The sequence below is a fragment of the Podarcis raffonei genome, chromosome 15 (genome assembly GCF_027172205.1).
Source record: "Podarcis raffonei isolate rPodRaf1 chromosome 15, rPodRaf1.pri, whole genome shotgun sequence".
In the NCBI taxonomy this organism is placed as follows: domain Eukaryota; kingdom Metazoa; phylum Chordata; class Lepidosauria; order Squamata; family Lacertidae; genus Podarcis; species Podarcis raffonei.
In genome coordinates this window covers 21,942,779-21,969,415 of record NC_070616.1, presented here as the reverse complement: position 1 = coordinate 21,969,415, position 26,637 = coordinate 21,942,779, and the positions used below count along the sequence as shown (strand labels likewise).

General features: G+C 45.9%; 1 protein-coding gene across 2 annotated transcripts in view; it reads left to right on the top strand.

Moving 5' to 3' along the window:
• UBASH3B (ubiquitin associated and SH3 domain containing B) overlaps positions 1-26,637 on the top strand; it is an 80,989-nt gene that overhangs the window by 30,283 nt on the left and 24,069 nt on the right. The window lies entirely within an intron of this gene.

Genomic DNA, 26,637 nt, shown 5'->3' with positions numbered 1-26,637 from the left:
CATAGACCAGATGACCATTCAAACAGAGGAACGTCCTCTATAAAGAAGGGCGAATAGGCACCCAACCTGCCAACCAGTTTTATCGGAAGATCCTAAGCTCTAGTACTATTTGAGAATGTGTTGGGGATGGTTTCTCCATACCACCCATAACAAGATTGGTTCGCCCCAGAAATGAATTGATTCAGTGTGGCAGTGCCTGTGTATTTTTTTTGGCCAGCGAAGCCGTCAAAGGAAGAAAGGAAATGTGGCTTAGAACCCCTTGATAATGAGCAGCAGCAGTTGCCTGTCATTGGGGGTTATTTTGTGTCATTGGTAATTGTCAGCCTCAAGGGAAGGAGGCTATAATTAGCATGTGTGTTTATCAAAGAGGGAAAATGGTCTTTAAAAGATTGGGTGGCTTTTGTTGTTCACTAAATTGCAGGAGCAGATGGCGCGTGCTTTAGCAAACCTCCCCCTGAGGACCTTCTGTGATGGGTCTGGTTTGTATGAACTGGGAAAGAGGTAAGGCTGGACTGTACTTATGCTTGGAATGGTCAAATCAGTCAGTCTCTGGCCCACATCCATTTTGTATGTGTTCGATGCTAAGTCCATTCTGTCTCTTTTCCCCAAGTGGGCCCGTGGGGTGTAGCGTTTAAGAGTATCAGACTAGGACCTAGGAGACCAGGGTTCAAATCCTCACTCAGCCATGAAGCTCACTGAGTGAACTCTCTCAGCTTAACCTACCTCACAGTGTTATTGCAAGGATTATACGAGGGGAGAACCATGTATGACACCTTGAGCTCCTTGGAGAAAGAGGTGGAATATCAATGCAATAAATAAAAAATAAAAATTCACATGTAGTTAATGTATTTTGTCACAGAAAACATATTTAAATATGCATTTTTATCTCAGTGCACGGATTCCTAAATGCATGTTATCTTAAAAAATATTAACACACTTCGATAATCTTTTTTAGATGTGCTGCGAAATTCTGAGATGTCCACATTCCAAAGGAAGGCCTACGTATTGGTTTAGGACAGGGGTCAGCAAACTTTTTCAGCAGGAGGCCGGTCCACTGTCCCTCAGACCTTGTGGGGGGCCGGACTATATTTTAAAGTGGGGAAAAGAACGAATTCCTATGCCCCAAATAACTCAGAGATGTATTTAAAATAAAAGAACACATTCTACTCATGTAAAAACACCAGGCAGGCCCCACAAATAACCCAGATATGCATTTTAAATAAAAGCACACATTCTACTCATGTAAAAACATGCTGATTCCCGGACTGTCCGTGGGCTGGATTTAGAAAGCGATTGGGCCAGATCTGGCCACCGGGCTTTAGTTTGCCTACCCATGGTTTAGGAGATGCAAACCGGTTCAATATGCATTGATATTCATAGGTGCTGAATTCAAATGGAGGTTCATTGCCTTAAGTGGTCACAGTGAAGAACAATGTCAGCAAAATGGGTGACAAACCACCCTTCCTCCCAGCCTTACTCTTTGCCAAAGAGTCTTGCCCAAGTAGCAAGGTCCTCTGGCTGTGTCCCCCTGTCACCATCACCCTTGGGGTCCCATTCCTCAGGGCTTTCCTAGGTCTTTATAAGCTCCAAAAGCCGTCCAGGATGGAAACAAAACACGCACACTTCCAGGTTCCTACCTTATCACAGGGAAGCTGCAATTAGTAGAGGGCTGGGGATCAATAACTGTGATCCTCCCACTTCATCTTCTCCAGGAGAAGGAGATGCTCTACCACTGAGCCATTCTGACGGCATCCATCACTGTCCTCATCAAAAGGGACCCTAGAGAACATTTGGCTGTATCCTGCCTTAGAAGTAAGTAGCTAAAATGTGTAAAGGGATGTAAAAAAATGCCTTATATTGTCCATCTAGCTCAAAATTTGTCTACCCTGAACTGGCATCAATTATCCAGGATCTGGGACAGAATCATTTTGCAATATTTGCTACCTGAGCCTTTAAATAATATAAACCCTGGATATATCAAGGACTGAACTTGTGTCGTCCTGCATGCAAAACATGTGTGATCTACCACTTTCCAATAATTCCCGTTTGTAGAGGTGGAGAACATGTGGCCCTTCAGATGTTGCTCCCATCATCCCCCAGCAAGGATGGCCAGTGATGATGGGAGTTGTAGCTGCCGGCAGCCTCTCCCACTGCTCAGTCTTTGGGCTGTGTCTGTCTTGCTCTTCTGAACTCAGTCCAGTCTGTGGGATGATTGAGAGGTGCCAATAAAGATGAAACCTTCACAGTTGCTATGAACCTGGAGGAATTAAAAGACAAAGAAAAGAAAGAAAGAAAACCGGTTGACAAGCTGCCCCAGGTTTTGGAGCGCTGCCCCTTCTTAGTCTGTTCAATGCTTAATTGCAATATACATGTATTTGGGTAAATTACTGAAACTAAGTTATTTCCAGCTGTGTGCGGGAGGTGGACAGGAGCCAAAGTTGCTGCATACAGAGAGGCCTTTGCTTTGTCATTTGTTTGGTTTGGTTTTTTGTTACAGCTTTTTATTGTTGGGGGGGGATCTCTCACACATGCACTCAGTCTCTCTCTCACACTCACATTCTCACACACAGAAAGAGAGAGAAACATTTCTTCTATAGATAGTCCATTAGGGCAAATGGGGCCCTGCCCCACCAATGTCAGTCTTCCATCAACCAGCCCATATTCTTACTTACCTCCAGTCCAGCGTGCAGCACTTGTTATCTGAGTCCTATCTGTCTCAGTGTTGTCCTTATAGAACTCAGCAGGGAGGAAGTGGATGAGGACAAAAGTAGAGTTGGCTCTTCTGCCTGTCATTAGCTCTGGCGCCACCTACTGTTGGCCTCCCTGCCTTTCCCCCCAACAGGCACCAGCCACTGCTAAGTAAGCAGGGAGACAAAGGCAGAGGGTTAACAAAAAAGGCAGAGGGTTTTAAAAAAAGGAATTCAAAATATTATTAAAATCAGCACTTGAAAATATGTATTATGAACTGAACTGCATATTAAAGTACACAATATCCGTTGTAGCTCCATTAAGATCCAATGCAGCACCGAGTGAAAGTCACTTAGGGTTATGCTTATTTCACTGGCAGAATGGTTTTGCACCAAGAGGACGTTGTTTAGAAGAGAATGCATAAGCAGTTCGCTGGTAACTCTGTTGTGCAGTAGATTGCACGATCTGTTGTGCAGCGAGTTTCCACAAGCACATCTGTTGCACTGGACTCCTCTGTTGTGCTATGTTCAAACTCACCCGCTCTTGTGCTAGCGGAAGGGAACATCAGATACAGCCCTATGTTCCTATCCAGAGGTATTGTACCCGGGCAAAGCAGCTCTCGTAATGAGTTAACGATACACTAAAATAATTGTCACCCGAGAATGGCACGACAAAGAGCTGCCGTAACCAAAATACATACCAGGCTGCCGGTTTAGAAGAACAATGTAGCTATTGTGTTGCAAAAGCAGAACTTGGCGCCCAAGCAAAGACTGAAAGAGAATAATGTTTTGTTTATTACGGAAGTGATGAAATTTAACAGAAGCTTGTTTTTCCTTTGGTCCCCCCCCTTCCTTTCCCTGAGACATGTTTATTTCCATTGCTGAATGTCGAATGCGGACTTAGATGAGAGGAAATGGGTTGTTTCTTCAGTGGTGCAAATTTTGGAATCTCGCACTACGAGTGCAGGATCCTCAGTCCTAAGACAGATGCAGCCATGAAGTGACCTGCACCAGTCTAAGCTGTGTCTTGTACCGAACCTTTTCTGAACTGTTTAACTGATTTGGCAGGCAGCTTGGGATCATGCGATCAGGTGTCCACATGTCACAGTGTCCCTGACTGTGCAAAGAGTTTGGATTTGATATCCCGCTTTATCACTACCCTAAGGCGTCTCAAAGCGGCTAACAATCTCCTTTCCCTTCCTCCCCCACAACAAACACTCTGTGAGGTGAGTGGGGCTGAGAGACTTCAAAGAAGTGTGACTGACCCAAGGTCACCCAGAAGCTGCATGTGGAGGAGCGGAGACGTGAACGCAGTTCACCAGATTACGAGTCCACCGCCATTAACCACTACACCACACAAAGCTCACATGTGGGATGAACCTCTGGGAGCAGGGCCGGACACAGCATTCAAAATTCACCAGGTTCCAGATGCGTTTTGCACCTGTCTATCAGTCACTTGCGACCAAGTGAAGATGCTCAGGAGCCAGGATGGCACCTGACGCTTCCACCATCTGGAGCTGCTTGCCTGGGGATCCTTGGATCTTGACTGCTTTCAACACATCCTGTAGAATTCTGCCTTTGATAGTCTATCTGCACAATCGGAACGAATTTCAGGAAACAAAACGTCCTGAAAAATATAACTTTCAAACCATCTGACCCCCAAATGGCAACTAGACATTCCATTTAGGCAACTGTAACCCTGGTTTAAGGAGCCATGGTTTCAGTTGCCAAAACAGAATGCCTCCTTGCCGTTTGGGGGCCAGACGGCTCTAAAGTCCTATTTTTCGGCACAGTTTTTTGGTTCCTGAAATTCTTTCTGCTTGTGTAGATGGAATATAACAGAAAGAATTCTACAGAATGTGTTGATAGTCTGCGAAAACAGTCAAGATCCAAGGACCCCCAGTCATGCACCTTGAGTCGCAAGGGACTGATAACCAGGTGCAAAATGTGCCTGGCAAATTTCAAATGCTCAATGTGCCTGCTAAGCATGCCCAGTCTTCCTGGAGATGTTTGGGGTTGCAGGGGTTTTGCACTTCTACAAATGAGGCCGAACATGCTCCTCGCATTCCAGGATACAGTGGTACCTCGGGTTACATACTCTTCAAGTTACAGACCCCACTAACCCAGAAATAGTGCTTCAGGTTAAGAACTTTGCTTCAGGATGAGAACAGAAATTGTGCTCCGGCCGTGCGGCAGCAGCAGGAGGCCCCATTAGCTAAAGTGGTGCTTCAGGTTAAGAACAGTTTCAGGTTAAGTACGGACCTCCGGATCGAATTAAGTACTTAACCTGAGGTATCATTGTAATGTTCTAAGGGGCTACATGAGGATCCGTACTTGGAGAATAAATCTTCCTTGGTATAGAATAGCTTTCCTGAACCTGGATCCTTCCAGATGTTTTGGACATCTCCCATCACACCTAACCATTGGCCCTGCTGTTTGGGGTTGGCGGGAGTCATTCCCCAAAACATCCAGAGAGCCCCAGGTTAGGGAAGGTTAGGATTTAGGATTTCCTGGCACAAATCAAAGGTTCACTTGCATAGGATTTCTTGGTGGAGTCCCCTTCAGGCATTGACTGGACTTGGACTTGCTTGGCTATAGGGAGGTTGCTTTGCCATCTACCTCCCAGACTCCGCTTTCAGATCCTGCACTTTGACGTTAACTCCAAAGTATCCTCAAATAGACTAGATTCCTGCTGCCGCCACCTCTTTAAATATGGAGCTGCTGATGGCCCCATTCTTAAAGTTCATCCTCACTGATAACGCCTTGCAAATTCGAAATTCCACTGGCCCAGCAGCCCGGCTGAATATCGCGCACTTGCATGCACAAGGCTGGGCTCAAAGTGCCGATGAAATAATGTTGGCAGTAATTAGTTGGGTTAACATCACCAGCGCTTACTGTCTGCCACCTGGGCACTCCAAACAGATTTACCGCCAGGGAAGAAGAGGTGCGTTTGTTGGCAGAACGTTTGGGAAGGACATGAATCTTGTTTAAGGATATGGTGTTGAGTGGCACCCTGAATGGGGCTCTTGTTTTCTCCTCTCCACCGGCGCTGCCTTCCTGCTGCTTCATGCCAAATTTGAGACAGTCCTCCAGATTTATCGCGTCAAGCAAGCATTCTTATCTCCACCACACAAGTTTCTCCAAAGCAACAAGTTTCCGTGCATACAATGCAAATGCTTCCTTCTCCTCCTTCTCCAGCTTTTGACCCTGTTGAGTTGGCTTCTCTAGTTTGCATTTAAAAAAGAAGAAGCAGACTTTAAATAATAATAACTTTTAAAAGCCTATTTGGTAGGAGGAGAAACTTTTTCATTGATTCAGTTTGCATGTGTTTACTAGTGTTCGTTGACTTAAATATTTTGACTCTTGAGATGGTTGCAGAGGATATTGGGCACATGCACACCATACATGTCAAACGCTCCTACATCACAGTTGTGGCTTCCCCAGAAGAGTCACGGGAACTATAGTTTTGTGCTGGGAGTTGTAGCTCTGGAAGAGTCTCCTAACAACTCACAGCACTCATAACCTGAGGATTGGCTATGCTAAGATATTCATGATCTCTCTCCTTCTAATTGATTCTTACCCACATGAAACCAAACCATGATTTAGTGTGCACAAGCAAAGGTTTGGTCTGCTGGAGAGTATTAGGGCCACTTTTCTCCTCCCTGGTCGTTCTGCTGCTGTGTCACACTGAACTAAGCCACATTTTTGATTAGCATGTCATCCACATCTAGGCTCATAGGCCATTCTCTCTTCAGACAAACCATGAGCGGTTACCAAGGTTTCATCTATGGTTCGCAACTCCTGGTTTGTTTGGGAGAGCTTAAATCATGAGCCAAGGTTTAGACGACAGACTAAGCCAAGCCATGGTTTATCTCAGTACAGCCCAGCAGCAAAATAACCAGAGAGGAGCAATGCAGCTGTGATCTCTTCTTCAGGAGCCCACACATTTCCTTGTCTGCACTAAACCATGGTTGGTTTATTTCCTGCTTCACACTGAGGCACGGTTTTTACTTAGAACTGTGTGTAAACTGAGCCAGAATACCTGCACTTATCTGATCCAAATACCTATAGATTAGAAACCTTGGTTTGCGTGTACAGGAAATGATGAGTAGGCATAGCACAGGATTCTTTGTGTGTATTTCCTCAGAGCCTGTATTTCCACACAAGGAAGAAATTACACTTCTTAGAGAGCTGTAGATGGTGACATCTCAAGGCTACATGCAAACAAGTTCTGATTTGCTCCATAAAGCCGTCTGCATCATGAATAATTTTAGACAGAAAAACCTTTCTGCCATCATCCTCTGTTGCAGAGCAAAAAGGAAGTGTACTATGACAACCAAATTACATCTCCCTCTGCCTGTATCCCTAAAGGTACTGCTTTTTATTTTTTTAAAAACATGCCTGATTCAGAATGCGTTATTACATACCCTGCCATTTGAGGGCTTATCTCTCTTTCCTTAAAAAAATAAAAATGAATCTATTTCTGTGGAAATGTCTGCATTAATTACTTCGCTCCTGCAGCATGCACACTGATTCATTCATTCACATATTTTATTCTGAAAAAGAGAGGGGATGTGTGGCAATTGCATAGCCCCCAGTAATGCCCAAGGTTTACTTGCCAAATACAAATTTGTAGCTCAATCCCGTAGTGAGCTGCAAAAAGCAATAAATAAATTACTAAAAATGGATAGGTGCAAAGGACCTTAAGAAATGTCTTATCTGAACATGCCTGAGCATTAAGATCAACATTAGAACCCTTTACGGGGCTGTTGGCAGTCGTGGTCCAAAACACCCTGAGGGCACTCAGTTGGGGAAGGCTGCGTTAGATGGGTGCAAATGGACAGGGCCTTTTTTGTGGTGGCCATGGAGCATGTGTAGATGCCTCCCAGGTTCCTTCTTTGATGGTTGCTTGGTTGTTTGCTTGCTTGCTTGCTTGCTTGCTTGCTTGCTTGGTTGGCAGGCAGTTACTGCCTGCTTTTTACAGCAAGCATTTGGCCTCTGTTGCTGGATTTTTAAAATAATAATCTATCAATGCTGTGTTTGTTTCTGTGTTTGGATATCATGGGGGTGAGTGGGTGTGTTGCATTTTACTGCTTCTAATTTCAACGAGCTGCTTTGTTTAGCAAAGTAGGATACAAATCTATTGAAATTAGGAAATGAATTGAAGGAAACAAATACTTCTTTCCAACACATTATTAGGACAGCCCCCCAGGCTGTGGAATTCCCGCCCCACAGAGCTGTGTCTGGCACCTACATTTTGTAGTTTGCATGGTATGCTGAGAAACACCTGAGAGAGAGAAATATATTAAGCCCCACTTAGTTCTTTGGACTGTAACTTATTTTAACTGTTTCAGTATTGTATTACCAGTAGTAACGGCAGGTGTTTCATTTAGTAGTAGTAGTAGTAGTAGTAGTAGTAGTAGTAATAATAATAATAATAATAATAATAATAATAATAATAATAATAATAATTTATTATTTATACCCCGCCCATCTGGCTGAGTTTCCCCAGCCACTCTGGGCGGCTCCCAATCAAATGTTAAAAACAGTACAGTGTTAAATATTAAAAACTTCCCTGAACAGGGCTGTCTTCAGATGTCTTTTAAAGATAGGATGGATAGCTGCTTATTTCCTTCACATCTGAAGGGAGGGTGTTCCACAGGGTGGGTGCTACCACTGAGAAGGCCCTCTGTCTGGTTCCATGTAACCTCACTTCTCGCAATGAGGGAACCGCCAGAAGGCCCTCGGCGCTGGATCTCAGTGTCCGGGCTGAACGATGTATACAGGACCGAGGCCGTATAGTTAACAATAATGAGTTACCGTACTTCACACCTGTGGAATGATGCCAGTATCACCCTGCTTGTATAAAGCTCTCCTTTCTGGCCGCTGAATGTGTGGGTGGCAGATGCTCCAACACTGAGCATTACAGGGCAGCGAGGCTGAGGGGCTGGACTGGCCCTGGATCCATTGCATCCAAAATCAGCACCACCACTGTCAATATGACAGCACTGAGCCTGATCACTCTGCCAGCTCCAGGCTGGCACAGCCATTTGTCTTCTCCACTCCCTTCTGTGGATGCAGTTAAAAAGGTAAAGGTAAAAGACCCCTGACAGTTACCGTATTTTTCGCTCTATAACACGCACCTGACCATAACACGCACATCGTTTTTAGAGGAGGAAAACAAGGGAAAAAACATTCTGAATGAAACAGTGGATGTATCATTTTTGTGCTTCATGCTGTGGCCACAGACATGTGATCTGATGGTGAATTTGGGGTGACCCAATGCAAAAATCCTGAGAATCCCTGTGGATCCATGCTTTGTAACCACGTTTTTGCACCATTGCAGCCCCAGCCAACAGTGGGTGTGTGATTTTGGGGGGGCAGGCTGTAGCCATGGACATGCTATGTGCTCTGATAGTGAATTTGGGCTGACCCAATGCAAAGATTCTGAGGATCCATGTGGATCCATGTTTTGTAACCACGTTTTTGCACCATTGCAGCCCCAGGCAACAGTGGGTGCGTGATTTTTGGGGGGCAGGCTGTAGCCATGGACATGCTATGTGATCTGATGGTGAATTTGGGGTGATCCAATGCAAAGATCCTGAGGATCCATGTGGATCCATGCTTTTAACCACATTTTTGCACCATTGCAGCCCCAGGCAACAGTGGGTGCGTGATTTTGGGGGGGCAGGCTGTAGCCATGGACATGCTATGTGATCTGATGGTGAATTTGGGGTGACCCAATGCAAAGATCCTGAGGATCCATGTGGATCCATGCTTTTTAACCACATTTTTGCACCATTGCAGCCCCAGGCAACAGTGGATGCGTGATTTTTGGGGGGCAGGCTGTAGCCATGGACATGCTATGTGATCTGATGGTGAATTTGGGGTGACCCAATGCAAAGATCCTGAGGATCCATGTGGATCCATGCTTTTTAACCACATTTTAAGTGGGGAGGGAAGGAAAAACACAGAAGGGACAAGGAGCAGGAGAGGGGTGTGCAGAGAAGCAGCTGACTAAGAATGCAGGAAAGGGGTATAACGGGAGGGAGGAAAGGAAGGCAAAAGTTTTCCCTCACCTACCCACCCAAGCCAGCCAGCTCGCGCTCTCTCTCTCTCTCTCTCTCCCTCCTGCATGTTTTCAGCAGCACCGGAGCACAGAGACGACACTCTGCTTTCCCCTCTGCTTGCCTGGAGGGGAGGGGCTTTCCCTGCTCTTTGTTCCGTTTGAGCAAACACAGCAAGGAAACAGAGGAGGGTGGGCAGTAAGACCCTGAGGCAGAATTCAGGAAAGCAGCCGCTTCCTCTTTTCAGGTTTCCCTTCTCCGAGACGCGCGATTTGATTTTTGCCTGATTTTTTTTGCCTCCCCTCGCGCCATTTGGCTCCAGGGACCACACATTCGCTCAATAACACGCACAGACATTTCCCCTTCCTTTTTAGGAGAAAAAATCTGCGTGTTATAGAGGGAAAAATATGGTAAGTCCAGTCGTGAACGACTCTGGGGTTGTGGCGCTCATCTTTCTTTACAGGCCGAGGGAGCCGACATTTGTCCGCAGACGGTTTTTCCGGGTCATGTGGCCAGCATGACTAAGCCGCTTCTGACAAAACCAGAGCAGCGCATGGAAACGTCGTTTACCTTCCCGCCGGAGCGGTACCTATTTATCTACTTGCACTTTGACGTGCTTTCAAACTGCTAGGTTGGCAGGAGCAGGGACTGAGCAACAGGAGGTCACCCCGTCCTGGGGATTCGAACCGCCCACCTTCCGGTTGGCAAGCCCAAGAGGCTCAGTGGTTTAGACCACAGCGCCACCCGTGTCCCCTTGCAGTTAGGATGGTGCAAAAAGATGCTCTCTGGATGGGGTGAAGCTGCTAGCTAGCTTCCCAGCAGGTGGGTCGCTGTAGCTTGTCGGGAAGGGGGGGGTAAGATGGTGGGGAGATCAGTTCAGCGCAAGCACACCAGGAGGCTAGCAGTGTGGTTCTGACCCAGAGGGTGAGTTGCTTCTGGATTTGCCCTCCTTAAAGCCTTCACATTCATATGGACGAGGCTCTGTTGTCCATTATTTCATCCAAGCCCTCTTGGTCAGGGGTCAGCAAACTTTTTCAACAGGGGGCCGGTCCACTGTCCCTCAGAACTTGGGGGGGTGAACTATTTGGGGGGGGGATGAACAAATTCCTATGCCCCACAAATACCCCAGAGATGCATTTTAAATAAAACGACACATTCTGCTCATGTAAAAACACACTGGTTCCTGGACCGTCCATGGGCCTGATTTAGAAGGCGATTGGGCCGGATCCAGGCCCCGGGCCTTAGTTTGCCTACCCATGCTCTTGGTGAATGAAGAACCTGCTTCTGAATCAGAGCTTGACTTTGTCTGCTTTTTGCTGACTCCTGGAACAGTCCTTACTACTGGGTGAGTCATCCCTTCTCATATCAACAAGATGACACGTGAGTAAGCAATTAGCACATCCTTCCCAATTTAAGTCTCGCCTCCTGGTTTTAATGAGACCAGAAAAGCACTTGGCTAAGAATGCATCGCTCAGTGACCTTTCTTATGGCAATCTTTGCTCCATCTCAGTGTTTTTCAAGGTTCACCTCCTGTTCTCCTTTCTTTACTTTACTTTTAGATTCCCCCACAGCTTTCTTTCTTAAAATATATAATTCATTTGCAGCATTATCAGTGGGAAGTGAAATCATATTAAGTGTGTCTTTACAGTATTGTGAAAGGACTTGTATAAATAAGGCCCAAGTAGGAGGACTATAGGATGCAGCCCCAGAACTGTGAATTAAGTGGCATGCAGTATGTTTGGGAAATCTCTGGTTTTCTGCAGGAAGCCTGATCTGCACATCAATTTAAGATTGCGGGGGGGGGGGGGGATGAGGAACTGAAATTGACAGCCGCCCATCTCTCATTGAAAGATTCTTATTCCTTTTATTTATTTATTAAAAAATGTCTATCTTCCACTTTTCGTGGGGGGGAAAGCCCCCAAAGCTGTTTACAATGACAGTACATAAAACCATACAATTAAAACTACATGGAATGTTAATAACAGATGAGTGCAGAAGCTCAGTCCTTATTCTGGGAAGTGTAGTTTGTTACCAGTGCTAGGAATTGGGGCTCTGTGAGGGGGAAACTACAGTTCACAGCAATCTTTGGGGAAATCATGTGCTTTAGATATGCACTGAATGTACTTTAACTATATGGTCGATATATTGTCCAGTAGCACCTTAGAGACCAACTAAGTTTGTTCTTGTTATAAGCTTTCATGTGCATGGTATGTGCATGCACACGAAAGCTTATACCAAGAACAAACTTAGTTGGTCTCTAAGGTGCTACTGGACAATTTTTTATATATATTTTGACTGCGTCAGACCAACATGGCTGCTACCTGAATTTAAATATATGGTGCAGGTCTGCCCTCCCTCATTGTCTGCAAGTTTGAGCTGTTTGCAACTATGGCCAGTTAATCTGCCTAGTACAACTAAGGACTGAACATCTTCACTCATCTTGCAATTTGAGATCGATGGATGTCAGTTTCAGTTCTGCATTTTTCCAATGTTTAATTCAGTTCATCCCCATTTCTGCATAGTTTGCATCTTTTTTAAAAAAAAAAATAGGCATGACAATTCCTGCATAGTTTTGTGCGCATTTCTCCTTTAATACACCCCCCCAGTTTTCCCTAACATCATTCTTTTGCTGTTATTTGTTTCCAGTAATGTACAGTGCCTCTATTTTCTGCAGTCTTTCCCCTCATTTTGTTTAGGGAACTGCATTGCAAAATTCAGAGGTGTGTGAAGTGTGGGAAGTGTGGATTTAGGATGGCTTGCATTAAAATGCAAAACGAGTGACTTCTCCTCACATGCCTTCTTGTGATAAAGACACACTTAGAATTCAGTCTGGTCTGAATGGCTTCAGCATGTCTGTCCCGCTAACTAAGAGAGCCAGTGTGGTGTGGTGTGGTGTGGTGTGGTGTGGTGTGGTGTGGTGTAGTGGTTAAGAGCGGTAGACTTCTAATCTGGTGAACTGGGTTTGCGTCTGTGCTCCTCCACATGCAGCTGCTGGGTGACCTTGGGCTAGTCACACTTCTCTGAAGTCTCTCAGCCCCACTCACCTCACAGAGTGTTTGTTGTGGGTGAGGAAGGGAAAGGAGAATGTTAGCCGCTTTGAGACTCCTTCGGGTCTGTAAAGCGGGATATCAAATCCAAGCTCCTCCTCCTCCTCTTCTTCTTCTCCATCCTTTGGATCTTGGCTGGCTGACTGTTTGGGTGACCATGTGCCTCATTTCACAGCAGTATCTGGAGGACCACAGGCTCCCCATCCCTGCTGTGATGCCAAGTCCTTTAAGTTCCAGAAAAGCATGATGTGTAATCATTTTGGCCTTGCTTTTGTGACTCTTCCAGAGAACAGAACTTCCTCCTAGCAAGATAGTTCCTGATTCTGCCCCCCACCTTGAATCTTTATAACAGGGGCAAACGATTCAGCTGTGAGTCAGGGTAAGAATTAGGCTCGACACTGAATCATCCCCAGACCACTTCCTGCACCACCATTGCTTCAAAGTGCTCTGTTCCATATGCCAGCCTGGCTGGCCTGCTGTTAGCTTGCACAGTCTGAGAGAGTCTCTCCTGGGGAGGGTCTGCAGTGCTGGTGTGGTGGTATGTGTGACCCTGGGACCACTCTTTGTCATCTCCAACTACAGTGGTCTTGGCTAACAGGACATCTACTAGAGACCCCAGAGATCTGCTTCCAGGAGCAACTGGATCAGAGATGGAGGACTTGTGGCTCTCCTGGTGGCATTGGACTACAAGTTCCTGACTCTTGGTCATGCTGGCCAGGGCTGATGGGAGTTGGAGTCCACCACCAACTGGAGGACCACAGGTTCCCCATTCCTGAACCGTATGAACAGGTGGGCTGCCTTGGCATTAAGGTGGCTTCATCCGCAAGGTCACCCAAGAGCGTCCTAAGTCAGGGTTTGTTCCCATTACTGCTTCCTCTGCATCCAGCGTTCTCCCACTTCTACTTTTCGAAGCCACATTCAATACCACATTAGCCACAGTCCATGTCAATTCAAATGGTGCTGTTCATTCGTTGCACATGCACAGATGACAGCTTCATGAATAGGAGATCTGGGGGAACCAAAAGCACCATGAAGCTGAAAGGTTCCACCAGGACAAACCATGTATTACTCTTGGTCATAGCAACATTTGTACAATTACCTTCCTTCCTCATTCCTCAGATCTTCTACTTCCTTCTTGCTGTGTGAACACTTCCCTTTCCCACCCACCCAGTCTCTCAGCTTTGCCTTTTCAGCAGCCGATCTCTAACTTCCCTCTGGGACATTTTTACCAAATCTGGTCACCCTAGACTCAATCTGACTGCACATCAGTGTCAAGGATTTTGACTGGAATTCTTTTGATTAAGACGAGTTCTGTAATCTCTTGGGGGCTGTGTAGATGAGACCTTCTTATGTCTCTTGAATCTATTGGGTACCACATCTGCATGTTTGCTGAAGGGAGCCTCTGTGGATGGGGCAGGTACACCATCTTCTAGGGGCTGAGGCAGTTTTGGCCCACATGGGCCCCCTCAATCCCCTTAAGAAGATGGCACCTCTGGGATGGGGGCTTCCATGCGGTCTGCAATACCGCATATCCAGTGGGGCAGAGGTGTTGGGATCAGGGCCTGTGGGCATGGTCCTTCTCCCTCTACCATCTGTTGGGAGTGGCTCATCAGCAGGGGCTTCTCTCACCCAAATTCCACTCTGGTCTTCTGCTTCCAGGCAGAGTGCACTGATCCTTTGTTTTTAATCCTCCGGTTTTATATCTCCAGCTGAAACTCCATGCTTTGCTATAAACACGGTATGAAGCCATATCTCAGTTTAAGCAATGAGAGAATCGTATGCACCAACTGTGCATGGTGTGCATGAGTTTACATGACCAGCTGATGTGACTAGATGCTGCTGCTCTTTGCTTGAACACCCCACTGTATCTAATGAAGACATCGGGTAGATGTTCAGAACTCCATCATCCAGGAGATCAGGATGATGGCGTAAAGAAACAGGGTCTCTTCCATAGCACCCCCAGGACTGTAGATTCAGATTCCAGAAGAGATGTGGCAGCTTAAACCCCCCCTTTAAACAATAAATTTAAAGGCTCACTTCTTGGTGGCTGCTCCCAGACTTTGAAATTCTCTCTGTAGAGAAGCTGAACTGGCTTCCTCCTCATTGTCCTTCTTCTGGTAGGTGACGCCTATTTTATTTCAACAGGACTTTGGGGACTGGTTTGTTTGTTTTTGCTTTTAAATGGGCTTTTAAATAGTGCTGTGCTGTTTTTACTACCTGTATATTAATAGATCTGTTTCTTATACAGTGGTACCTCAGGTTACAAGATGCTTCAGTTACAGACTCTTCAGGTTACAGATTCTGTTAACCCAGAAATAGTACCTCAGGTTAAAAACTTTGCTTCAGGATGAGAACAGAAATCATGCTCCGGTGGCACGGCGGCAGCGGGAGGCCCCATTAGCTAAAGTGGTGCTTCAGGTTAAGAACAGTTTCAGGTTAAGAACGTACCTCCGGAACGAATTAAGTTCTTAACCCGAGGTACCACTGTATTGTTTTAATTCTATTATAGTTTGATTACTTTTAAGCTATTGCCTTTTTATGTTTTTAGCTATCTTGTGTTTTCATCTGTGTTGTCTTAATTTGTGTAAGCTGCCTTGAGTCCTTGTCTGGGGAAGAGGCAGGATACAACTAAGTACAATATGATGGTGATACAAAAAGGCACGTATTGAATAAACAGGCACTGGAGGCTGTAAAGAGGAATGGCAGAAGCTTGGGATTTTCCCTTTCAAAATCACTCCACCCCCACATTTGTGGTGTAAGAGGAAAAGATAGAGATCTCTTCCCCACACCCCCTTTCTGCACCCTTGCAGTTTGACTCTTTGTTTAGGCAAGCTGTTGCAATCTGAGCTGTCATTATAACCCGACTCTCAAATATGCTTTTTCTCACCCAGCTTCCACTGCCCCTCTTTTACTTTTATGAATGTTAAGAGTGTTTTGTAAATGGCATCAAATGGTTGGGGAGGCAGGATATGCATGTTCTTGAATGAGTGGGCCTCTGCTTAAGCACTCACACCTGCCATTCTCACAGTCCATAGTGCCAAGACATTTAAAGGCCTTGTTCGCATGGCACTTTAAACAACAACTAAACCAAACAATGGTTTAAAGGTGCGTGGTTGTGCACCCAGCTGAAATTGTGGGCATTGCGCTCCTCCCCTGCTCCTGCTGCTAGGAGTTTAGCTATGGATGAGCTTAGCATTACACCTGAACCTAGGCTCATGGTTTGTTTTTCTCCATGCCAACCATGAGCAGGAAACCAAGAATGAACCTTGGTTACAGCTTGTGATGTTTCATTTTTTGTTTTATAGAGAGAGAAACAAACTACAAGCCCAGGTTTGAACATTGCACTAAACCAGGGTCAGCAAAGTTTTTGTGGCTTGGGCTGGTTTATGGTCCGGCAGACACAGCAGTGGGCCGGAGTGTGTGCGCGCGTGTGCATGCATGCATGCGCAAATGTTATTTCCGCCGCTCCTTCTGGTGTGGAGGAGGCGTGCGCAGCTTCCCATTGGCTGCAGGAGCTTCCTGCAGCCAATGGGAAGCTGGCCAGTGTTGCCGTGCCATTAGCACGGCACATGGGAGCTGGCCGAGTGGGCAGCGGGGGTCCATGGGACCCCTGCACTAAACCAAACCATGGCTTAGCTCGTAAATAAATAAGAAGCTGCAGGATCAGGCCAGTGGCTCATCTCGTCCAGCTTCCTGTTCTCAGATTGACCAACCAGATCCCTGTGGGGAGACCACAAGCAGGACATGAATACAACCATCATGCTGCCCTGCTGTACTGCGGCTGATAGCAAGGGTGGAGCCAGGCTTCATGGTTTCAGCAGCGTGCACCATCCTGCTGCATTTAAACCATGGTTTGCCTTACCTAAGGTTTAAAGCAGACATGTTCAACCTGTCGACCATGATCGACAGGTAGATCCCCAGGTGATCCTGGTCGATCGCGGGTGTCAGGTGCTCATGTTGATTGCTCGTGAGTAACCAGGCAGGACTCCGACCTGTCTTTTACAAGGTTTTATTGGTGCAAACTATATACAGTGCAGAAACACAAAGTTCATGTCCGTCTTAGTCGCTTGCAGATTCTGGGAGTGGCCCCTTCTGGTTACACCCCCCCCATCATAAGAACTTAGACACCCCAAATCTCCGCCTCCCCTCCTTACATTTCACCCCTCTGCGTAAGCTGGGTGACGGAAATGGCATGACTGCCTCCTGGCAAGCCGGGCTAGGTGAGGCGCTTGGGCTCTCAGTAGCATCCTTGAGCCCTCCCCTCGCTTGGCTCCCCCCTTCCCACTCTGCTCCACTGGAGGCATGGCTTTCCCCACTGCTCGATGAGGCGCTGCTCCTCAGAAGTGCCAGAGGCTCTCTGTATCCCCCTGGCTCCCTCCTCCATTCCAATGGCAGCCCCCTGACGACGGGATCCTTATCAATCGTGGGATTAAATGAATGCCCCCCTCTCTCTGTCCCTCCATCACATCAAGTAGGCAGTGTTTGGCGTTTCATGTTGGCGATTGGGAAAACGATGGTTGGCTTTAGCTCTGTGTGTGTTTGTTAACGATGGAGTTTCAGGTGAGCGCTTTATGTCACCCCCCCCTTAAAAACAGCTAAACAACTTTGCTCAATCCCTCCCCCCAAAGAAAGCTCAACAACTCTGGTCAATCCTCAGCGACAATGGGTAGATCACTGCCAGTTTTTATATATATATATACTGGGAGTAGATGGCAGTCTCTTGGGAGTTGGATGGGCCTGGTTTAAAGTGATGTGTGAATGAAATGTGAGCTGTCTCTTCTTATCGCCACCAGCACCTTCCCCTTTAAGCCATGGGAGCCTCTTCCTCCTTGTATGAACTGAAGGTAGAGTCTCAGAAACGTGTTAGGCAGGATGGTTCAGACCTCACTGAAGCCACAGGGCTGCTGCTTGGTGCAGCCATACAGCGTGTCAAGATCTCTGCTTATAATTTGGGAGAATGACCCAGGGAGAGCCATACAACCTAGTTCCCCAGAACGGCAGGTCTCTGGCTTGTTGGGCAACCAGTACCAGCCCCCAGACATCCATTTTTAAAACCACGAGAGGGGAGAAAATCTTAACACCACCATTTTTAGGACAAAACGTGTCCCTTGTTGGGTTGATGTGATGTGTTTGTATTGAAGAAGTTTTTTTGAAAAAAGAAAAGAAATAACAATCTTGACTGGAGATATCAGAAACAGAACTGAAATAGTCCTCTTTGGATCTTCCTATTGCGCATCTGCTTGGCCACTGTGAAAACAGGGTGTTGTATTGGGTGTGTCATTGGTCTTGTCCAGCTGGGCTCTTCTTATGTACACAGTTAAAGGCGGAATGTGGCAGGAATTGGTCTGGGAGGAGCCTGATCTGTCATGGTCTCTTCCATAGTCGCTTCTGAGTATCAGCTGCTGGAAGCCACAGAAGGGCAGAGTGCTCCTCTTCTGCTCAAGTCCTGCTTACAGGTTTCCCACAGGTATACGGTGGGCCACTTTGAGAACAGTATGTTGGACTAGGTGGGGCATTGGCCTCACCCAGCAGGGTTCCTCTTATGGTGGATGATTGATCCATTGTTCATCTTCCTCAGGAGTGAGCAAGTGCCCCATCACTACCCGTGACCCAAAAGAGACCTTAATGAGAATTTTTTTTGAGAATTTCCCACCATTTGTGGCTTCAGAGAACAGAAAGAGAGGTTTTGATTCCAGCCTCCCTCCCGCTTCTGCGTAGAAAACAGGAGGGGAGCAGGGCGTGTGCATATCCTATTTGTCTTCCAACATAGGGAGAGAAACTTATTTATTTCAAATCAACACGACAGCCATTTCCTTTCCTGGCTATCACTGCAGCTCCAGATGGTGCATTTGCAGGCGTATTTGAAACCTCCAACTGCATTCCCACTCTCTCCTTTCTTTATTTTCCTTTCGTTTTATTTTAATTACAAAAACAGTGCCATCCTAGTTGCCCCTTCTTTGCCTTACATCCCTGCAGTGGAAGTGAGGAGCCCCTCAGCATATTCTGTCTTCTGTTTATAAGTGTGCTCCTAACAATGCAGTCTGTGAATTCAAATATATATATAATATATATGCAATATTAATGTTGGTTTAAAAAAACACGCTGAGATCATTTTAAAGAAGTCAGCATGTGCCTCACACAGGGAGCCCGAATGGCTGCTGTCCCCCTTGGAACAGCCCCTGTGCCATGACCCACATGGATTCCATGTGGTCTGTAGCAAATCGGCACTTCTGAGACCTGAGCTGGGGGAAGGGGAGTGAGTTTATCCATCTCTGTGCTAATTGATGGCGCATTTCCCCTGCCCCTGTAATTCCGTGTCCTTGAAGCTCTCAAAGCAGCCTTCTAGTTTTATCCAAACTTCTGATTATCTGTATTCTTAGAATGTCCCCTGCCTTTTCCTCAAGGCCATGTGGGTTAATGATCTCATGTCAGGCAGCAGCAACAGACCCCTTTGAGAGGGGGGCGGGCGGCGGGGCAAACCAGACAGCACATTTTTCTGGTTATCTTTCCCATTGCATTTTTCTCCTTTAAATGAGACCGCTGTGCTTCCCATCCACGCTTTTGATTTAAGGAGCCAGCCAAGCAGGAGATTAAAGGCTGGCACACATGTGCGGAGGAGACAGGGAGCCTCTGCAGCAGACACAGCGATCTTCAGCCTGCAAGAGGTTACGTAACTGAAATATTGAGTGCCCAGCAGAGTCAATGTATCCTATAGCCCTCCCCCAACATCTCTCTCTGTCTCTCTTTCCATTGCTTCTCCAGCTTGTGCATTGCTGCTGGAGCGTCTTTGGCAAAGAAGTGAGCTCCATGTTTGTTTGTTTTTTTTCTCTTTCTTGTATTGCGTGTGGCTTTGTGCGTCTTGAAATAGGTCACGTTAGACCCCAAGTTACGACTTCTACCCATTTGTGGTGGGTGCTAATGCTGATCTTATTTGTCAATGATTAATTATATATCTGCTCATCGCCAGTCGTTTTGTGATTGCTCAAGAATGAAAGGGGCACATTCTGTGGTTTATTGCAATCTCTGAAAAACTGATCCATAATATACATGCCGCCAGGGGCCATGCAGACCTCTCAGATTTTGCATCTGTTTGTGGACTGTTTGTGATTTACAATCTCATGGTTGGTGCATTCCTATTAAATATGGCTTTTTTTCATGGCAGTGTTTATGAATACTTGATATATTTTGTATAAATACAAACTTTGTATCCCACCATAGGATATGTCTTACACTATTCATTCTTTCTTTAGCTTCTTTTTTATCTTGTATTTTTTACTCTTCTTGCATCTGTGGCATTCTTATTATGTATTTTAGTGTGATTTTTTTTGTTTGCTGTTTTTCCAATCTTGTTTTAAAAAATATTTTTAAAAAAGATAGAAAGAGGGCAGTAGCCTCTGAAAGCTGCAAGAGGAAACACTTCGCCATTCCACTTCCATGGTCTGTCCCACCTATCTTCAAAGCAGCACCACATGGTCTCCCACCCAGGCACCTACTAAACCCCAGACCAGCTTAACTGCAGCAAAGTTGTGACATCATGGATTGCAGGCATTGTAGTGGCACATGACTGTTCTGTCAGCATAAGGAGTTCTGCTTGCACAATGGAACATTCTCCCCCTCTTCCTCCTTCCATGCGCCCTCTAAATCTGTTCCATGAATTCCCCCAACCCTCTGGAACAGTTGTAGGGGAGGATACAGGTTGCGCACAGGGGGAGGAGATGGTCCCATTGTGCAAACAGAAATCCTTGTGCAATACACCCCGTGCGTCTTCAGACCATATCCTGGGAACAAAGCCTAATTTATTGTGCTTTTCCTCCAAGGCAGTGTATGTGGCTGTTCTTCTACCCTTCAGTAGATCCTCAGCTAGGCTGAAAGAGAGGTGGGGAGAGGAAAACTATCCCAGGTCACCCAATTGTTTTCATGCCTGAGTAGGGAACTCAGGTACCTTCCATCATAAGGCAAACCACAACACCATTAAATGCAGTTTCTAGAGTGTGTCCTACTGTATAGTTCAGCCTTTTGCAGCTTGTTTGTTTATTGATTTCTTTGTTGTATTTATATCCCACCTTTTCCTCCAAGGAGCTCAAGGTGGCATACAGTAGTACCTTGGGTTACGGACGCTTCAGGTTACAGACGCTTCAGGTTACAGACTCCGCTAACCCAGAAATAGTACCTCGGGTTAAGAACTTTGCTTCAGGATGAGAACAGAAATCATGCTCCGGCAGCACGGCAGCAGCAGGAGGCCCCATTAGCTAAAGTTGTACCTCAGGTTAAGAACAGTTTCAGGTTAAGAACGGACATCTGGAACGAATCAAGTTCTTAACCCAAGGTACCACTGTATATGGTTCTCTCCCTCCTTGTTTAATTCCCACAACAACCCTGTGGTGTAGGATAGGCTGATTGGCATTGACTGACTCAAGGTCACCCATTGAGCTTCGTGGCCAAGCAGGGATTTGAACCCTGGCCTCCCAGATCCTAGTCCAACACTCTAACCACTACACCACACTGGCTGCTATGTTTGGACATGGTCCAGAGATGCATAGGAATGCCTTTGGGGCAATCCTCCTTACTGCCTCCAGTATGTCATGTGATGTTTACAGTGCCTCATGTACAAGTCAGTTTCGTGCAGGCTGACAGCATCTACAGAACCATGGACAAGGGTTTTTGATATGCTTTGGTGAGTGCCTGCAAAGCACACTCAGGCCCCAAACTTTTATTGTACCACACAGATATTGCTCAAGACCTTTCTCGTAAATATCTTATTGCTTAACTAATGGCTGTGGCAAGGCTTACCAGTGCAAGACTTTGGAGGACTTTACATCCAGATCTATTTGAAGTCTGTATTTCACAACTGTGGGATTTAATATCAGGGGACAAGTTGACGACGCATGTTCCTGAGAACTGGGCAAGACATCTAATGCTTCTCATTCAGCTCGGTATAACTTTATTTTATATGTAGCATCAATAGAACATGACTATAGGCTACCATAGAATTTGAAAATGTTCAGCAAAGGGCAAACCAAAGTGATCAAGGGGCTGGAATGACTCCCTTATGAGGAAAGCTGGTCACATCTGGGACTTTTTCTTTTAGAAAAGAGGTGAGTAAAAGGTGGCATGATAGAATACACCCAACGAAGCTTAATGTCAGCAGATTCAGGACAGAAAGAAGAAGGTAGTTAAACTATGGAAGTCACTCCTGCAGGAACTAGTGAGGAACACCAAACTGGTGGCTTTAAAAGAGGATTAGACAAACTCATGGAGGAGAAAGCTATCAGTCTCTGCTAGTCATGAAGGCTATACTCTGCCTCCGTGGTCAGAGGAAGCAATGTTTCTTAATACCAGTTGCTGGAAACCGTAGGAGGGGAAAGAGCTCTTGTGCTTGAATCGTGCTTGTGCGTTTTCCAAATGCATCCGGTTGGCCACAGTGAGAACAGGATGCAGAACTAGATGGGCCATTGGCCTGATCCAGCAGGCTCTGCTTATGTTCTTATAGGCCTCCGGTGGCACATGGTGACTTGTGGAACAGTACTTTTATTTCATAACTGGAATGACTTAAAATGATTGATGTGCTGAAACTCGGTGCTTCTGTCAGGGCGGGTGGGAGAGTTGGTTGTTGTTTTCTTTATGGATATTTGAAAACAATAAAATGCAATTTTTTTAAAAAAAGGCATCCATCACCACACATAGCAGGTTGGATCCAGATTCAGTCATGCTTGTTGTTGTTGTTTAGTCGTTTAGTCGTGTCCGACTCTTCGTGACCCCATGGATCAGAGCACGCCAGGCACTCCTGTCTTCCACTGCCTCCCGCAGTTTGGTCAGTCGTGCTTAGACTAGACCTATTGAAACTTAAGTTGATTAGACAAATCCATGGAGTTAAAAACCGTGAGTGGGTTCTCCAGTCACAATAGCTATGTTTTTCCACCACAGATGGAGGCAGATGGAGTAATTCTTCTCAATACCAGTTGCTGGAAAACACAGGAGGCCAGAGGGCTCTTTTGCTCACTGCTTCCAAAGGCATCTGGTTAACTACTTAATTTGCTTTATCCAGCAGGGCTCTTCTTATGTTTTTATTGCTTTAGTTATTAACTAAGTTAGTCTCCTCTGGCTTTCCCCAACCTGATGCCTTTGAGATAGTTTGGACTCCAATTCCCATCAGACCCAGTCAGCATGGCCACTGGCAAGGAATGATGGGAGTTGTAGTCTATCAACATTTGGAGGACTTGGCGTCCTCCCCCCCCCCCAAGCAATATATAGCCCCAAAAGAAGTTATCCTTCAATATTTGCCACTTCTCCAGATTTGGAAACGCAGTTCTCCAAACAAAATATGTATATAATAATGCATATATAAAAGGGAAAGTGTGCATCCATTAGGGGAAATAACATGAGAAATTCTACAACTTTGCGTACTTATGTATGTGTGTATGTCTCTATGTGTATACACACACACACATTCATTCATGTTATTCTAATAGACTAATAACCATTCCAGTAAAGAGTCATGCCACTTATTCAGAGAAGCTATTCAGTCTGGTTGCTTTTCTTAAGAGCTAATGCCTCATTTCCTATTGCAATAGCTTCCTCTCAAGTAAATGGAAATGTCGCCATAATACCTTCACATTTATTGACATGCACCTCTGGATTGAATGGACATCCTTTGCGGTTACTGCTTACTCTCCGTAATGGACTGTATGGGAAGCTAAAACCTTTATGTGGCCATGAACATTACATAGTGCGAGGGGGATGTGCTTTTTCCATTGGAGGTTTATGCAGAGAGCTGGAAGCGTCTGGCACCTGCTTTAGGAGCAAGTGGGTTTGCAAGGAATGGGGGGTGCCCGATGCCAGAGGGTTTGTGGGTGTGCCTTGCCCTTTTCTCCAGGGAGATCAGAGTATGCAGGTTGCCTCCCACCCAAGTATTGGTTAGGGCCAAGAAGCCTCAAGTGGAGCCATTTCTCTCTCTCCCTCTCTCTCTCTCTCTCATATCAATGATGCAAACTGCATTACAGCTTTTGCTGAGCAAGGAATCAGTGTTTCCTGTATCCCTTAACTCCCAACATACCAAAGAAGTGATGGGGGGAAAGATTGAGCTGAAAATAAAATAAAATATTCCAAACCAGCAAAAGCAAACCTGGTGTATGAAATGGTTTGATATACAGTGGTACCTCTGGTTAAGAACTTAATTTGTTCCGGAGGTCCATTCTTAACCTGAAACTGTTCTTAACCTGAAGCACCACTTTAGCTAATGGGGCCTCCCGCTGCCACCACACCGCCGGAGCACGATTTCTGTTCTCATCCTGAAGCAAAGTTCTTAACCTGAGGTATTATTTCTGAGTTAGCGGAGTCTGTAACCTGAAGCGTCTGTAACCCAAGGTACCACTGTATTCAATGTTAAGAAAATTAAAAACAGAGAGCGGCCACATTCACACCATGCATTTAAAGAACTATGTTGCTACTTTAAACAGCCATGGTTTCCTGCAAAGAGTTTGGGAGTTGTAGTTTGTTAAGGGTGATGAGAGCTTTTAGGAGAGACCCCCATTCCCCTTCCAGAGTTCCCTGTAAGAGGAACTGAATGTCAAAACCACTCTGGGAGGGGAGCAAGAGTCTCCTAGGAACTCTCAGCGCCCCAACAAAACAACAGCTCCCAGAATTATGGGGAGGGGAGGGGAACCATGACTGTATCTTCATGTATCTGCTGTTTTTTGTGTGTGTCTACTATTTTGAAGGCAAAAAAAAGCCTAAACAAGAGTTTGGGTATCTGATAATGACACAGGTATTGGAAAAGATATCATTACATATCTTTAGGTGCCAGGCGAAAAGAAAAAAACCCTCTTCTCCCAGACCTTTGGTTACTTAAACAATTTATGGCCTTTTAAACTGTGTGTGGTTTCGGTGAGGGGTGGGGATTATTGGTTTGTTTGTATTGTTATGTATTTTTGTGGTTTCGTACAGTGTAGCACCCTGTGATCCTCGGAGGAAGAGTGCAATATAAATTTAATAAACGATAATAATGGGCACTACCTAGCTCACATACTGTTTCCTGGCAAGAAAGCAGGCTTAGTAAACTGCTACCCATCGCATGTTCCCACTGCTCTGGAAAGCAGGGAGCGCAAGGCAGGGTTTCCCCAAGGAATTTTCTCTTTTTCAATGGAGTGAGTCAGCAAAAAGTGTGGGTGAGTGGAGGTGGCAGGTCTTTCCTGCTCTGTCATGTACAACTCAGTGCTGGGAGACTGGAGGGGGCTGGTTAGCGGCTGGTGGCTGTTAAAAAGAATAACCAGCCAACTCCTACCTGACTCCCCTTAGTTTGCGCCTAGTGATGCTATTACTGGCATGTGCTAAAGCCAGGAAGGTCTTCGGCGGAAATAAATTTTTAATGCAAATAGATGCTCAATGCCACAGAGAGAGAGGGAGCATTGTTTGCTGGAGAGAGTGGGTGGGGTTTGCCTTACATATGTGTAAGCTATAAAAAAGGGTGTGTGTGTGTGTGGAGATATGGAAAGATCTTACGAATAAATAAATGCAAAGGACGTCAGTGTGGAGGCTAAGAAGAGGCCTATAACTTGCAAATCTTGGGGGGGGGGGAGGTTGCTGCATCTCTCTTTGGAGAGAGAGAGAGAGAGATTGCTCACCTTCACACCATAAATTTAAAGCAGTATGATAACACTTTGAACAGTCACAGCTTCCCCCAAGTAACCCAGGGAGCTGTAGTTGTGTTGAGGGGGCTGAAAGTTCTTAGGAGACCCCTGCTACCGTCGCAGAGCTACAACTCCCAGAGTTGCCTGGGAAGAGAGATTTGACTCTTAAACCACTTGGAGAATTGCAGCTCTGGAGTGGGGTGGGGTGGGGTAATGGGGAGGGGTCTCCTAACAGCTGTCAGGACCCTGAACAAACTACACTTCTCAGAATTTGTTGGGGGGAAGCCATGCCTGCCAAAAGTGGCGTCATAGCACTTTAAATGCATGGTGTGAATGTGGCCTTTGTGTTCACACCACGGTGCCATCATTGAGGGCCCAACTAGATGCAAAATAGAAGTACCGTGTGTGGTAGGTTCGTTAATTTCAGTGAGCCTACTCTGAGTAGAGGGACGCAGGTGGCGCTGTGGGTTAAACCACAGAGCCTAGGGCTTGCGGATCAGAAGGTTGGCGGTTCAAATCCCTGTGACAGGGTGAGCTCCCATTGCTTGTTTCCTGCTCCTGCCAACCTAGCAATTCGAAAGCACGTCAAACTACAAGTAGATAAATAGGTACCACTCCGGCGGGAAGGTAAACGGTGTTTCCGTGCGTTGCTCTGGTTTGCCAGAAGCGGCTTAGTCATGCTGGCCACATGACCCGGAAGCTGTACGCCGGCTTCCTCGGCCAATAAAGCAAGATGAGCGCCGCAACCCCAGAGTCAGCCGTGACTGGACCTAATGGTCAGGGGTCCCTTTACCTTTACCTTTACTCTGAGTAGAACCTACTTGAATTCAATCCATGATCTTCTGCGGTTTTTTTCTTCCTTAAATTAAATAGAAGCTGGGGGTTTGATTTAGATTTAGATCAGGACTGTGATAAAGAGAGCAAGGGAATATTAATCCCTTTCCATTTTCATTCTTGACTGAAATACACATACACACAGCTGCAAGTGTTTGGGGCTGTTTGTTTCTTTGTTGTTATACTTTTTATATACTCCTGTTCCTCCAAGGAGCTCAGTGCTGAGGCAGTACGTGTAGTTATTGCCTTTGTCTCATTTTAACTTCACAACAACTCTGGTATCTAGCTTAGGCTGAGAGAGTGTTGGTCCTAAGGCCACCTATGGCTGAGCAGGAATTTGAGATATTTGTTTCACTCTTGCAAGGATACAAATTGC